At 48.1% G+C, this 14610-nt stretch overlaps 1 protein-coding gene across 1 annotated transcript in view; it reads right to left on the reverse strand.

Moving 5' to 3' along the window:
- GFRA4 (GDNF family receptor alpha 4) overlaps nucleotides 1–14610 on the reverse strand; it is a 929345-nt gene that overhangs the window by 138828 nt on the left and 775907 nt on the right. The window lies entirely within an intron of this gene.

A 14610-nucleotide genomic window follows, 5' to 3' on the forward strand; every position in this document is an offset into this window, starting at 1 on the left:
TAAAGTCCTATCGGACTCCATGGAATGGGGATTTACTGTTTAAAACAGCACTTGTAATCTGCCGGTAATACCGGCAGACAAGTGCCGGTAACTGTATTACCGTTTACCGGTTTCTGAATACTATTACCATCATGATACCGGCAAACGCGTAATGACCCAAAATGACTTAAGCATGAGTGTGATGCAGTATACTAAGCTGTGCAGTGACTGAGGGTCAGTACAGGGGGATATTCTGCCATTGCTCCTAACTATAAAAGGTAGTCATGGGTCCATATGGACATGCTTTGCAACTTGAACTTTCCCCTTACACGAAATGCGACTAACCAGAGGTTCCATCAAGAAAAATGTGTGTCAACCTCCAATTGAGGGTCCGGTGCAATCTGTCATTCCTGATAATAAGAACACGAAGGGTAGACAGCAGGCAGGGAGGCGCAGAAGACAGGGGTGAATTTGTGGCCGTGCGTGATAATGCACTCGCCGCACGGATGCATGCAATTTCATTTTACAGTGCAATTAAAACAAACACTGAGGCGCTAGTGGTGTGCCACTCCTGTTTGTTTAAAGTGAACACAATGGTTTTTTACATGGAATGCTTGGGTACTTCAACCAACTGCACAAGTGATTAGATGAAAACTGCGCACAAAAGCAGTACTTTGGTTTCACAGGATGAGAAAAATAATCAAAATCAATCATCCATTCACCCTTCCAAAATGCAGCGTTGCAGGAAAAAACAGATTTTACCTTCCCCGTTCATGTAGCTCTTTAGTTCTCGGACTACGTACTGGTGGCACAGCTTCGAAGCCCGCTGTAGGAGGGCACAGAGTGATCCGACCCTACCACAGCCCAAGCAGATAATCCATTTTTCCAGTCTACTACCATGCCCCCACGCCATGTCCCAACACTGATTTATAGACCAGTTTGGCGCTCCTGCACATGTGAGCTGCATAGGGCCTAATTCACAGAAGCGTTTTAAAATGGCAAAACCCCATTGGAAAATGCTCTGTGAATTTTATAAGTGCGCATTTGCAGTGGGGTTTCAGTTTATGGAGGCTCCTCTCTAACGAGCGTGACCTCCATCACACTGTTTATGCACGAGGCAGGCCACATTAGACTGCATAAACTTATGGACATCATTTTGGGCGTGGCCGAGCAACTCCATTGAAGCAAATGGGTGGTCACCGCCCCATCCGCCCCAATCAACCAGCCGCAGCTGGTTCACACTGGTGGTCAACACAGATTCATTGTATACAGTGCTTTAAATGGGCCGGTCCTACCCGGACCTCAGTACCTGCCCTTCTTATTTTTGTGCATTTCAGTACCTGCCCTTCTCAACGCCTGAAAGAGAGTACCTGTACTCAACTATGCTGCGAAGTGAAAAGTAAAAGCTTTTCATTTTACTTTATTGCAACTAAAAGGATTAAGCTTCTGCAGCCTTTGGTGGGGAAAGCAGCGTCCTCTCCCTCCTCCTCTCTCCACCCTGCAGAACAAAAGGAGAGACACACATGCATCTCCTGTGCTCTCAGCACACCAGGCGCTGACTCGCTAAGTGGGTTTCACCTGTTGCCATTGGTGTCCTTTGATGGGGCAGGGATTGATTTGGAAAGTCTGGGAAATTACTTTTTAAAGATATTTCTTTGTTATTAGCAGTGCCTATTCTAATATGTAAATGAGGGAATAATTGGAGTTGTGATGGAACGTTTTCAACAGAAAACTCACACACAGGTCCAGTTACCTACCGAATTTCTCATTAGGCAATGAAAGCAAGCAATAATAAAACTCCTCTATTAAAGCTTAGTTTACAGCTATCAAAGATGCAAGTTTGATATGCAAAAAAGAAAGTCTCATTTAATATAGATATTCAAACTTTCATTAACACAATGCATAACAGCAAACTGGAAGTTTGTGTGAAAAGATCTGATACACTGCTTTACCAAAGTGTGTGCTCCTTGGCACATACTTTAATCTCACTGGGCATTGCCTGCAAATGAAAGGGTGTGCCTAAAAGGCAGCTATGCCCAAGGTGCCTTGCTGAAACTGCTGGCGCCAAAAGCACTGTGCCGGAATGTCGGGCTTTGTAGCTTGGTGAGTACCTGCAATTCTTTTATTTCCATTTAAAGTGCTGATTGTATGTGGGCAGCAGAGAGCCCAGGAATTTGGGATCCACCATGTTCATGAGGCAGGACACAGCTGTGTCTTTGTTGTGCAGAGGCGGGAGGGAAGAGTGACTGGAAAGAGCCAGACGGGCCAACAACGAGGATCCGAATGAGCCCCGTCAGGGGAGGACCTTTGCAGGAAAAAATGCTAAAAGGATGTACACCTCAGATGCTCATTTGGTCTCCAGAAAACTCACTCTATTGTACAACTGGTGGGTCATCCAATAGGTCTGAGTGAAAAGGAGCAATGTGTCACCCTAGCCCACGGGTCTGCAAAATGCCACTCTCCAGACGTATGGACAGTGGCTGCCACAATCCCTCACCAACGTCTATACTAGCTAGGGCTGATGGGAGTTGTAGTCCAAAAAATGTGGAGTGCCAAAGGGTGTGTCCCCCTGCCCTGGCCCAGCATTCCATGCATTTGGTATTCAGATTTCAACAGAACCTGCGCCTTCTTATTTGTCCAGGTTTCTTTTACCCAGAGAAAGATTCAAGGTGCTTTGACAAGAACAGTAGATGTCAAAAAAAGGACATTGAGGCAGGAACAGGAGTAAGTGGGCAATCCTGATTGAGCATGTTATGCTATGTATTCTGAGAGTTGCGTCCATTTCCAGAGCATGGCCAGCTTGCAATGCACAGTGGATTCCTTCCAGAAAAACAAGCTGGCTTTCACAGTGTGCAGTGCTCTGTCAATGCACTAACAATTGTTGGCAGTTTGTTCCAAGAAAAAATCAGTGTCTAAATATGATTTCATTTTTTCATACATACCTCTTGATGCTAGATTCCTTCCACTTCCAATTGTTGTAACAATAACTGATTTTACTATTCAAATTAATAGTATTACATTTACTGACCCCAAAGGATTGTAGGGCTGAGTCAGCCCTACTGTGATTTGAACTTCAGTAGTGCAGACTGACTCCATGCTAGAGGCAAGCACTGACCTCATTGGACTAGCCATCCATCTGAGCACTTTGTAGCCAATGGAGCTAGGGAAGGGCCAGTGTAATGTGATAGTACCGCCCAGAAGGAGAAGCCTCCTTTTACGGGTATTCTGAAGCCATTGCATGCAATGGATCTGAGAGTTGGAAAGACTCAGGCAATAACTGTTGACATTGGCACTTCTTGATGGAAACATGAGCAACTAGGACACACACTGCCAGGGACCTAAAAATGGATCCTTACCGAATGCCATTTAGTGGCCTTACAATTCAGAGTTTCCAGGCAACTGGTTATGTAATTGGGTAATAGCACTAATTACAGTCTTGCTCTGTACTAAGTGGTTTGTGGGTTTAGCACTTTGAGGGATAGTTGTGAGGTTGAGGGGCGCTCTCAATGTGGATGGTAGAGATTCATGATGGGTCCCTTCACCCCCCACCCCCACGAGTTGTAATAAGTAAGCAAAAAACCCCAATGGGCGGGGGCCAAGTAATGCCCCGGAGAAAAGTTTAAAACCCCCGCCCGAGTGGTTTATTGCTATTAGCATCCCAGTACAACATGCGTGTTTGCCATTTCTCAACCTGAAAGAAAATCCTACAAGGCAAGGAATAGGGAGAAGGCAACACCACATAGTCCTTTCTCCTTTTCCATGACAACCATTTCCGAGAAGAAGATGTGCTTCCAGGCGGGGAAGATGGCAACCTCCTGCTTCCAACGAGGCTCCGAATGGGGGTTTTACCATGTGATAAAGCCCCTGTTCTGAGCCTCCTGATTGGCTTGGAGACGACCGCCCCTCTACCCCACGCCGGGTTCTAATAGTTGTTATAGTTACCTGATATAACAACACTCTATGGGCCTCATTACACGTTGTGCGCTAAAAATCTCAAATTACCGGCATGGCGCTCTTAACGTGTCCGCCCTCGAAGAGGGCGCTCATAGCCTACCATTACGAGTACGCGGACACGAGCATAGCGCCATGCCGGTAATGACCCTACGTCATGCTGCTAAAGACCCCAAAAAGTCTCTTACCGCTTTCGACGAAAGTGCAGATAGAACCTCCGCCCTCACGCTGCATGCAAATAGCGGTCACCGCTATTAGCGGTGATCGTTAAATTGCGGAACCGGAAATAGCGTCATCGCACAGGAACGGGAAAGAGCACGGTGGCCAGGGCTGGACTGGGAACTAAAAGAGGCCCTGGAAATAATTACTGGGGACCAAAAGAGGCCCTGGAAATAAAGTTCAAAGTGGCCCCAAATGACACATTTTCAGCAAGCCCAATGCTTTTCCTATGAGAAAATTTGGAAATACCACAGAAAAGAGGCCCAGGGTGCAGAGGCCCACCGGGAAATCTCCAGAGTTCCGTATAGGCCAGTCCACCCCTGATGGTGGCCATCTTTAAAAACACAATCCATTGCCATCCTCTGCCCCCTGGACCTGTTTGGAGTAGCTTGCAGTTGGAAATCATCAGGGACACCCTCAACATGCCCAAGGCATTGAAAAAAACCACCGACTGGCAGCGGAAAGAAAAATTCTTCTCAGAGGAGATTATCATGCTGACCCAGACCCTAGCTGACAATGCCGCCGTGGTCTTTGCCAGCGACATGCGGCGGAAGACTCTCATGAAAAAAAGGCAATCTGGGCTGAGGTTGCATTAAAAGTCAGGGCTGTGGGCACCACCACCCGCAATGTGCGTGAGTGCCGAAAGAGGTGGGATGACCTGAGACCCCGGGTGAGAAGCATCCTTGCCGAAAACCACCAAATTGCCACAGCAGGTGGATCTGGGTCGCCCATAAAACTTAAAGAATGGGAGGAGACATGCGCCAACCTCATTGGCGTGGAATGCACAAAGGGAATCGGCACGATGGAGCATGGCGTGGCAACCACTTCAGATGGAGGTGAGTGTACACATGAAAGCATGCAATGTGAATCTACTGGTCCCCTCAAATGTGAGCCCAGAATCACCTCATGGATGGGCAAACATCCACACATGCATCACACCCTGCCCATGTCAGTGTCAGACCCAAACACACACACTTGCACACATCACCAGAGACAAGTGCCACACACAACCATGCATGGATGAGCCACTGCACTAACACAACACCTGTATCCTTTACAATGTAGTCCAAATGCCCACAACTGCATCATTGATGTATACTGCATTAAGTACATTGAACTGTAACCAGTAACATCCCCCTTCTTGTCCCCGACAGGCTCACAAACAGACAGTGAGGATGCTGGCAATGCATCACTAGCACCCCCTGCACATAAGAAACAAAGGGCTTTGGACACAGAGGACACCCCCACAACCTCAAGTGGCAAAGTCAGAAGGGTCCAGAAGCAGAGTGCGAAACATCGTTGGAGCACCACTCCCAAGCCACAAGTTGCCACACCACCAACAACTGCCCCACCTCCAGTGGTTAACCCACCACCACTGATCCCGGCCACAGAGGGCCCACCCTCGGCACCAGCTAGTTCAGCAGGAGAGGCGGCAGCCACTGCCACACTATCAGATGTGGAGGACCCCACCGACTTCCACATGGAGATGCACACCCCAACCCCCCCTGGAACTCCCGAGCCATCACCTCAGCACACACCTGGGTCCAATGTCACTGGCGATGAGAACATGCGAGCTTTTAGTAGCCCCCCGGTGGCTTCATCTGTTGACCTGGTCCCATCACAGGCCACAGCAGCCACACCACCAGGACCCAACACTGCCCTCGACCTGGCCAGCATCAGCCAGCGGCAACAAGAAATAACTGTGCTGATTGGGCAGCATGTTGAGGAGGCTGCCCGTCTCAGGGCAGACATCACGGAGACAGCAAGGCACTCCAGGGAGGGGATGGAGGCATGTACAGACAGGCTGTGTGGGGAGATCATCCGAGTCAGGGAGGTCCTCACATGGATAGCGGACGCATTGGACCGCCAATTCCCACCACCACCACCACCAGGACAGTCTGCAACATCCTCATCTGCCAGTTTGAGGCAGACAAGCCCCCTCCGCCGCTCCTCACGCACCACCAGGCGCACCTCTAGACAGCCTCCCAATGCTGGTGTTGGCAATGGCCAAAAGGGAGTGCATGGTGAAGCCTCCACGTGCATGGCTGGAGGGAACATTGTGCAAGACACATGTGGAACTGTTTTGGGGGGTGGGGGGAAGGGTGTTAGGGGACTGTTGTGGGGGTGGGGGGAAGGGTGTTATGGGACTGTTGTGAGGGGTGGGGGGAGGGTGTTATGGGAATGTTGTGGGGGTTGGGGGGAAGGGTGTTATGGGACTGTTGTGGGGGGGGAGGGGAAGTGTGGTGGGATGTTTGGGGATATGCACATTTTCTTCTTTATGTTCCTTAATACACTGTTGTTTGAACAAAACACAGGCTTGTACTTCTTCATTGTGTATGTGTACTTTATTGACGCCATGGTCCATTGTGCGCTTCCAAACAGACACCAGTGCACTACTACCCATATCCATGTGACAGTACAAAACCATGTTACTCAGAATATTTGGTTGATCAGATGCTGTCTCACAGCACGTCCCTCCTGGCCATCCCCTCTTGCATGACCTGCATCCCCTTCACCTCCGTCCTCATCACCATCATCATCCTCATCAGGTGCTTCTATTTCAACGTCAGGGACAGTGGCACATTCCGTCTGATACACATATTGTGCAGCATGACACATGCCATGGTGATCTTGGCCACCTTCTCATGGCCATACAACAGAGCGCACCAGACCTGCTAATGCACCTAAACCGTGTCTTCAATAGGCCAAAAGTCTGCTCGATCACAATGCGGGTACGGGTATGTGCACGATTGTATTCCTCTTCGTGCCTGTTCTGTGGGTTCCGTATAGGGGTGAGGAGCCACCTCTTCAGGGGATAGCCGGCATCACCTGTATTGGGGGACGAATGAGGTCCTGTTACTGCTCAGCTCAAGAGCGGCCTGTTCATATCACACAAATGGACTTTGCATTGTGATTGAAGTACACAATTAACAGCATACATACAGATGGTCTGTGTGACTGCAATGTGCAAAGGTGAGCTCGAGCATGCAAGTAGACATGCCCCATGAATGCCTCCAACAGTAATTGACATGTCCTGGGTGAGGCCAGGTCTCAGGTGTCCCTGGGCCCAGGCAGATTTGGTACCACACTGCTGGTGTGATGCCATTCCAACATTGATGTTCTCATTCTGAGAGGCATCACTTCAGTGGTGCTATAGGTGTGTGGTGCTATGCTATGGCTAGGGGTGATCCCTTTGCATGCTTTCAAGGGCACATTGCATTATTGTTGTTGTGCTGGACTAATTCTGTATGACTATCTTGACGGCATGTATGACATTTGTGTATTTGGTGGTGTGGAATGTTGTGCAATGTGGATGTGGATGGATGTATAAGGTTTGTAGACCTGGATTATCATCTATGTTGTGTAGCTTATACTTGCATGTCCATTCATCTGAAGTACGTTGCGGCCTTCCCAAATGGACATTGGCGTATATCTGTATGTGCATTCGTCCGACGGACGACAAGCTACACCCATTTCGAGTATGTATCTCTCCCCACCCAATCACACCCAGTTGGAGTATGTATCTCCCCCCGCCCCATCACACTGACATGTGCTTGTCCTGCAACTCACCAAGTAGCCACGAATGTTGTCCGGCTTGTCGCTCCATGTAGCGTGGGATAGTTGAGTTCCGCAGGACCATGGAATCATGGGTTGATCCGGGGAAACGGGCACAACAATGTGTGATTACCTTGTTGGCATCACAGACCATTTGGACATTGATGGAGTGGAATTGCTTCCTATTTCGGTAGACTACTTCATTGTGATGTGGTACAACCAATTCCACATGGGTACAGTCGATGGCCCCGATGCAACTTGGGATGCCTGCCAGTGAATAGAAGCCAACTTTGGTGTTTGCAATCTCCTGGGCAGTCCGTGGCATGAATATGTCTTCAGGTGCATGCTTCAGGAGGGCATCGAGTACCTGGTTCAGCGTGCGTGAGAATACTGGTTGTGAGATGCCATGCATCTGGCCCACTGTATACTGGTAGATGCCTGGGGCCAGGAAGTGGAGCACACTCACCACCTTGAGTAGTGGGGGGATGGCAGTTCTGATGTCTATGAGGCTCACAATGTCGTTGTGTATCATGTCCACGATGCTGGTGATGGTATCCTGGTCCAGATGGTACAGGGTGTGTATCTGCTCTGGGGTTAGATTGAATGGACTGGCTCTGATCCTGGGGATTGGTGGGTGCCTCTGTGGTATGATTAGGTGCCGTGGTGGTGCTTGCTGTGGCTGTCTTGCCCTCCTCCTCCTCCTCCTGCGTTTCCTCTGTGCTGCCTGTTGTTGTTGCTGCTGCACTGCAATCATGTCCTCCAGCCCATGTAATGCTGCAAGTATTGGAACCATCTTGGTGTGGGAAGGGGTGTGGGAAGGGGTGTGGTGTGCTCCTTTTGGAATGCCACAGTCTCCATTGCCTCCACCTGTGCTGATTGTGTCCACCTGTGGCAAGTGGGAACACTGCTTAGTTCTCTTAATGGGTGGTTTGCGATGGCGGTATTAGCGCCATCGCGGTAAGGGGTTTTGGGGGCTTTACCATGCCGCTATTGGCATGTCCGCTCGCCTTGTAATGCTGTGCTATTTGCGGCATGGCGTTATTTACGGGATGGAGGGTCGCGCGCACGTGGACTGCCCGCTATTAGTGGCACCGTACTTAACGGTGGCGCTAATAGCGGAGAGCCGGGTCGTCATTATCATGGGGATTTAACGATGGGGATTTAACGTTACCTGTATTCCATTACTGGTAACGTTAAATCCCTACCGCCTACCGTGAAATGAGGCCATATATATTGACCTCGAAAGGACGTGGGACAGAGTCATCCCTAATGAGACAAAATACGGGAAAGTCACATGCAATGCTTAATTTGTAAAACAAATTATTGCCAGAGCTCAATATTTTTCTTTGTCGGCCACAAGTGCTTTGTACAGCCCTACCCACAAGCAGTGAGGAAGAGTTTTTAGCTTGGAAACCTGTGGGTATTTGACAAAAGGATAACCATTTTTATCATAGTAAAGGCAGTGGTAACTGGTGAACTTGTTTTGAGGTGTTTCAGATCCATGAAATAGTATAGGAATAAGGGCATAATGGTTGATATTATAGGATAATTAAAAAAAATATTTGGTTAGTTGGTATAGGTAGAATGAGCAACATCAATGCAACTCCTTTTTAATGAACAGGTAAGCATAGAAAGAATCCCTTACACACAGGACAGGTGCAGTATGGGAATCAGCGCAAGCTTCCTTCACAAATAACCGGTGAAGTTGCAGGTGCAGCAGGTCAATCTTCACGGAACAAGCACAGGATGGTCCTCAGCAACGCAGGCTTCTCACACACGTTGAACCCGTCCAGCAGCAGTACAAGCCGGTGCAGGATTCTCTCACACAGAAAAGGTTGTCACCATAGGCCCCAGTAGAAGGGCATTTCATCGAACAGATCGGGTACAGAATGGGCTACACCAGTTCATGTTATTTCAAATCGAATATGTGAACATGAGCAGCTGTAGTGAATGTTTCCCTCACAATCAAGTGACCATGAACTTCAGTCGTGCAAGCTTCTCTTGCACAGAAGAAATCAACATCAGCCTCAGCAGTGAAATCTTCCCTCAATCAGAAAAGGGACTTGCGGGCTGCACTGGTGCAAGGTAACCTTCCTTCAACACAGAACAGCAAAGCAGCAGTGCAACCTTTCCTCATAAGAAAATAAGGACCGCATGGGACTCAGCAGTGCAAGCTTCGATTAGGTAGAATTGTTGCAACATGGGCTTCAACAGTGCAAGGTTCCCTCACAAACAATAGTCTTAGCATTGTCTCTAGCAGTTCAAACTCGACTCACAAAGTGCCGTCCTAGCATGAATGGCATCAGCAGTGCAAGTTCCCCTTCTGTAAAACAGCATTGGCCTGAGTCACAGCAGCATTTTAGAATGGCGCAATCCCATAGGAAAATGCTCTGTGAATCAGGTCCCATGTGTGTCCCAAGTGTAAGTTCCCAAAGTAAAACAGGTTCAGTATGGGCCTCAACAGTGCAATCACACTCCACATATATTCATCACAGTATGGGCCTTTGTAGTGCCTGCTCCCCTCAGAAAGAACAGACACTGTGGTATAAGCAGCAGCAGTCCAAGCTCTGCTCATATAGAACATGCATGTCATGGTCTTCCACAGTGCAGGAGTCCCTCTAATGTAACACGCATAGCATGTGTCTTAGCAGTACATGTACTCTTCATGTAGAATAGCCAGTGCATGGGTTTTAGCAATTCAAACCCCTGCCCCATCGTAACATAGTCACAGTGCCCCCCCACCCCCATGCATCCGGTCCTCTGTAAACCTCCCCACATCATGTTGTGCTCCCAGGCTCCCACATATAACGTCCCAATATGGGCCTGGGTAATGCTTGCTCCCTCACATAAAGTAGCCACAGTATGGGCTTCTGTAGTGTTCCCTTCATGTATCTAGGTTCCTACATCATTATGTTCTGCTACCAAAACGCCATATATAACAGTCACAATATGGGCCTTGGTAGCGTCTTTACCTTTAAATGGAATAGCCACCGCATGGGCCTCTGCAGTACCCCCTTCATGCATCTCGGTCCTCTGAAAACTTCCCCACATCATTATGTTCTGCTACCAAAAATCCACATATAACAGCCGTGATATGGGCCTTAGTAGTACCTGCTCGCTCACATAAAGTAGCCACAGCATGGGCCTATGCAGTGCTCCCTACATGCATCAGATGCCCTGCAAACTTTCCCACATCATTATGTTCTGCTACCAGACGGCCCTACATAACAGTCACAATATGGGCCTTGGTAGCGCTTGCTACCTTCCCCTAGAATAGCCACCAGATGGGCCTCTGCAGTAACCAGACATGCATCTAGGTACTCTGCAAACTTCCCCACATCATTATGGTCTACTACCAGAAAGCCATATATCACAGCTGTGATATGGGCCTTGGTAGTGCCTGCTCGCTCACATGAAGTTGCCAAAGCATGGGCCTCTGCAGTGCCCGCTTCATGCATCAAATGCCCTGCAAACTTCCCCACATCATTATGTTCTGCTACCAGACAGCCGTATATAACAGTCACAATATGGGCCTTGGTATGGATTTCTACCTTCCCCTAGAATAGCCACAGCATGGGCCTCTGCAGTTCCTGCTTCATGCTTCAGGTGCCCTGCAAACCTCCGCACACATCATGCTGTGCTCCGAGACTACAATATATAATAGTCACAATAAGGGCCTTGGTAATGCCTGCTCCTCTAACCTAGAATAGCCACAGCATGGGCCTATGTAGTGCTCCCTTCATGCATCAGGTGCCCTGCACACTTCCCCACATCATGTTCTGCTACCAGAAAGCCATATATAACGGTCGCAATATGGGCCTCGGTAGTGCCTGCTCCCTCACATAAAGTATCCCCCGCATGGGCCTCTGCAGTGCTCCATCCATGCATCCATGCCCTCTGCAAACCTCCCCACATATCATAGTCACAGTATGTACTTTGGTAATGCCTGCTCCCTCACATAAGGTAACCACAATATGGGCCTCTGCAGTGTTCCCTTTATGTATCTAGGTCCCCACATCATAATGTTCTGCTACCAGAAAGTCACATATAACAGCCATGAAATGGGCCTTGGTAGTACCTGCTCCTCTCACCTAGAATAGCCACAGCAAGGGCCTCTGCAGTGCTCCCTTCATGCATCAGATGCCCTGCAAACCTCCCCACATCATTATGTTCTGCTACCAGAATGCTATATATAGCAGTCCTAATATGGGCCTTGGTAGCGCTTGCTACCTTCCCCTAGAATAGCCACAGCATGGGCCTCTGAAGTTCCCGCTTCATGCATCAGGTGCCCTGCAAACCTCCGCACACATCATGCTGTGCTCCGAGACTACAATATATATTAGCCACAATATGGGCCTTGGTAATGCGGCTCCCCTCACCTAGAAGAGACAAAGCATGGGCCTATGCAGTGCTCCCTACATGCATCAGATGCCCTGCAAACTTCCCCACATTATTATGTTCTGCTACCAGACGGCCCTATATAACAGTCACAATATGGGCCTTGGTAGTAACTGCTCCCTCAAATAGAATAGCCACAGCCTGGGCCTGTGCTGTGCTGCCTTCGTGCATTTAGGTGCTCTGCAACCTTCCATAGATCATGTTCTGCTCACAAACTGCTGCACATTTTAGTCGCAGTATGGGCCTAGGTAGTGCCTGCTCTGTCACAGATTAATGGTCGAACAGCATCAGCAACTGCAGTGAACCTTTCATTAATTTGGGTCCTCCTGCAAACCATTATAATATTGTGCAGCTTGTCCTCCCAGAATGATAAATTATATGATTGAGTTATTCAGTCGAGGATGCATATTTAAACAAGAGTTGCAGATTCTTAGCTGGCCTTTTCCTACTTGCAGCAATAGAGCACGCGTGGACACTTGAAAAATGTAAACAAAAACGCTATCATAATAACACATGTGCAAATCACTTTATCTGGCTTTAAACTCGTTTCTTAATGCAAACATCTCCCAGTAATGGCCACATGTAAAGCTGGGGAATTTCATTTCAGTAACCATTTTAATATATGGAACTCTGCAAAAACATGGGCAGAAGATTACTCATGGCACTTATTTGTAAATATACATTGGCAAATAGTTTTTAAAATATAAGGCAGTCATTTCTGGCATTCATGGCACCATGACACTTATCTTGCCTTTTAAATCATTGCTTACGGCTCTGCTGAAGGCAGTGAGGCCCAGGGCCAATCCTTTTAGAAGAAAGTTTGTTTATTGTCGCCGGGCTGCAGAGAACTGATGATGGAGGAAGTTGTTGAGGGGTCAAGAGTGCCTCACCGTCATCAAAGTCCCTTTTGGGAGCGCCGAGCGGAGCTGCCTGCACGCTTACAGGCAGAGATGCAGAGCTCATGCAATGCAAACCTCAGAAGTGCCGGAGCCCAGCCCGTCTATTAATTATGTGCCGGGACTGGACACTGCCCAACACCTGCACGAATGAAGCACTAGATGCAGGATCATAAAGATCAATGCTGGATGAATGTTGTTTCGCGACTTCATGACTCTGCTAGGTCCCTAGAGTTTTCGGGTAGATGGTTCGGCAATTTGGCATTTGCACAAATGAAATCCGTCACTGAACCAAGGGGCTTGAGGGTTTTGAACATGGATTGTCAGTAGTGCGGTAGACAGGCACTGTTGTCTCAAATGGTAGAATTGACACTTTGTTGCTTGTGTTGGCCATGGTCGTGGTGATTTGTGTCACCATGAGCTGGTTCAGTATGTGCAGCCTGTCAGCTTGTGTTGCAAGTCTGTCCCTTGGCGTGGGGGCATTGGGAAAGGGTCCGTCGATCTGTGGCTTGACAGTTATCAGTATTGGATTAGTGGAGGTCAGGGGCATTCAGCTTTGCGTGGCAGTGGTATGAGGACAGGGCCAGTGAGAGGATGCAGGTTCTACATTCAGTCCCTGGTGGATATTTTTTGCAATTATTACCCCCAGGATTAGGGTCAGCTGACTCATTGAACCACCTAAGAAAGGATATCCAGCCAGATCTTCAGGAGCCCCACACTGGGGGATTATTGATGGATTTGTTTTCTGAAAACAACAACTGAGGATTGCTGTGCCTAGCCCTAGTGTTCAATATGTTATCTCGGTATAAAGTCAGGAAATTAACTCACAGGGTTCAATGCATGATTAACCAACGAATGTCATTGCACTGATTTGCTCACATTTAGTGCTCTTTTTTTTTCCATGTTGGGATGGTCGATATTGGTCTCAATGTAGAAAAAAGGTTTACATTGCGCGCACCATTTTGATGACTGGGCTAGGCGCCATGTTGACGCAATGTTGCAATCTGATTTGTATCTAGTATAGTTAGTTGGAATGGTATGAGTGTTACTATTAGTGTTATTTTGTGTGTAGTTTGCCACTTTTTAGATTGGCAAACAGGTAGGAACATAATGACAATTATGCGGGTACAGTGTGAGGACAATGTTGTTGGTTCATGTGCAACGTAGCGCTTATAGATGGGAAGCGAGGAGCTTTATATGCACGCACGAGAGGAGAAATCCAAGAATGGTGAAGCCACTGTGAGGGGATGTGGTAGTCCTGAACACAAGTACGCGATTATATATATATATATGGGGGTTTTCAAGGGAGATGTGTTTGGTATAGTTGAGGAACCGGGGGGAAGGGGGTGCATGGTGAATACATGGGAAGGTTGTATACATAGGTGGGGATTGTGTAGGCTGCAGAAGGCTGGGTTGGTGAGATGAACGTTGTGTGACCTGGAGAGTTGGTTGACCGGGGTCAAAGGAAGGAGGAGGGCAGCAAACAGCATTTGACGAGTTGTGTTAGTATCAAATGTTCATTCGAAGTCAGAACAAAATGAAGTGCTAGTGGGTCATAGGTTTATGACTTGGTGATGTTGTGAATAAGGGATATAATCTTCAGGAGAACAAG

The sequence above is a fragment of the Ambystoma mexicanum genome, chromosome 6q (genome assembly GCF_040938575.1).
Source record: "Ambystoma mexicanum isolate Mex_15411 chromosome 6q, UKY_AmexF1_1, whole genome shotgun sequence".
Lineage (NCBI taxonomy): Eukaryota > Metazoa > Chordata > Amphibia > Caudata > Ambystomatidae > Ambystoma > Ambystoma mexicanum.